Below are 2,226 nucleotides of genomic sequence, written 5' to 3'. Positions count from 1 at the left end.
TTCTGCAAGGGAGGTTTTCTGGTGATAAAAATCCCTCAGCTTCTGTATATCTGGGGACATCTTCATTTTCCTTTCATATTTAAAGGATGATTTTGCTGGATATATTATGTGTGGCTGGTAATTTCATTCTTTCAGACATTTGAATATTTGGTTTCACTACCTTCTGGCTTATAGAGTTTCTGCTGAGAAGTTGAATGAAATTCTGATGGCTTTTCCTCTATAGGTCATTTCCTTTTTTCCCTGGTTGCTTTGAGAATTCTTTCTTTGTCATTAATTTTTAACAGCTTCAATACAAACTGCCTTGGAGAGGGCCTCTTTGGATTGAGGTAACTAGGTGTTCCATTTGCTTCTTGGATTCAAGGATCTAGTTCTTTCCATAGATTTGGGAAGTTCTCACCCACTGCTTATTTTATAGACTCTCTATTCCATGCTCCCATTCATCCTCTTCTGCAATGACATAATTCTAATGTTGCTTTTTTTCTGACGTAGTCAGATAGGTCTCATAGAACTCTTTGATTTTTCTCTATTCTCAAATATCTCTCTTTTACTCTTAATCTTAATTGCATTATTCGTTTCTAGGATTTCCAATTTTTATTTTTAAGTTTCAACCTCCTTGGTAAAGTACTTATTTTGTTCATTGATTTGTTTACTGAATGCACTGAATTGCCTGTCAGTATTTTCTGGCATATCATTGAGTGTTTTCTGAATTTCAATCTTGAAATCTCTGTCATTTATATCATATTTCCACATGTTCCAGCCTGCTTTCTGGGTATTTATCATTTTCTTTCTGGTCATCATCGTTACTGTGGTTCTTCATGGTATTTGCTGTCCTATTTTGCTTATGCTTTTATCTCTGAAGAGGTCTTTCTATTATTTCCTGTAGATGGTGCTGAATTGCAAGATTTTACCTCTGTGGTCTCCTAGGCGTGAACCTCCAGGGCATCCATAAGACAGCACAGCCCTGCTGCTTGGGGGTGGGGTTTGTTTTGCCCTCACCATAATGCTGACCCCTGACCTCATGGGGTCCTGTCCCAGTTCCCCGCTTGGGGAAGAGTCACAGAGGGAAATACTGATTCTAGTGCAATTATATTACAGATAATATGCTCCTGGACCCAACTCCAAGGGCCATGGGAGGTGAGTTTTGGGAGTCTAATTAGTAACGTGGCTCAACTTCAGGTGTTTATTCCATGGGTCTCTCAGGCATGCATCTGCATTGAGCAGAATTTCCTTTTTGAATCATAGATGGTTAACTTGTTGAAATTTTAGGGGTAAAGGAAAAGATGCACCCTTACACCACCATTTCTCTGATGTCACTCTCCTGATAGAGTTTAATATAATACTTCTCTATGGGAATTAAACACTGCAACATTTTTTAGACATTTATAATGTTTCTATGATCAATAGGAAGGTACTGGTTTTCTGTAATAATCTGCTGTAATTTTCCTTTGGAGTTTATGTATTCAGTGTCCTTCACTGTGTCTGACACGTAGTGGGTTTTCATTAAATGCTAGTGGAATAAGTACAAGCTTATATAGATGAACACTTTTATGCACACATTTTCTGTTTATTCTGCTTTATTCTATGATTTATGAGTTTATGGTGAATTTGCAGGGAAAAGACTATTCCAATATTCTCCAGTTGAGGTCCATGGGATATCAGTTTTATGAAAAGTTGATAAATATTACTTTAAAAATGTGGAAAGATCCATGGGAAATATTATGAGAAATTCCAAATTAAACAAAATTAAACAATGTTTTTTATAGTAGGACTTTATAATGCTAACTTGCATAGGACTTCTCCAGTATAGTATGCAGTATTACCCAAATTTACTTAATAATATAGGGCTTTTGGTTTTAGGTGACAGACACATAACTCAGAATGGCTTGACTTAAAAATGGAATTGATCTGCTATGTGACTGAACTATTCAGGAGTAGATTGGATCAGACATTCATGGCTACACAAGGTTCTCAAATGGAATCCATCTCTTCCTCTGCTTTCGTCTGGGGTAAGTTCATTATTACATAGGGTAAGTTCATTATCCCAGTGAGGAGATAGGATGGCCACCGCAAATTTAGTCATACATTCTATTACATTAGTAAGCCCAGCTCAATGACAGCAGCTCTTTCCTAATACTTCCAGGAAAATTCCACTCATATATAAGCTTTTCCAAAGAAAAATCTTTTCTATTTTGCTTCTAAATATATTTGCAGTTGCTAGAATAGTTT

Source organism: Myotis davidii, unplaced genomic scaffold (assembly GCF_000327345.1).
Source record: "Myotis davidii unplaced genomic scaffold, ASM32734v1 scaffold482, whole genome shotgun sequence".
Taxonomy (NCBI): domain Eukaryota; kingdom Metazoa; phylum Chordata; class Mammalia; order Chiroptera; family Vespertilionidae; genus Myotis; species Myotis davidii.
This window is presented reverse-complemented; position numbering follows the sequence as displayed.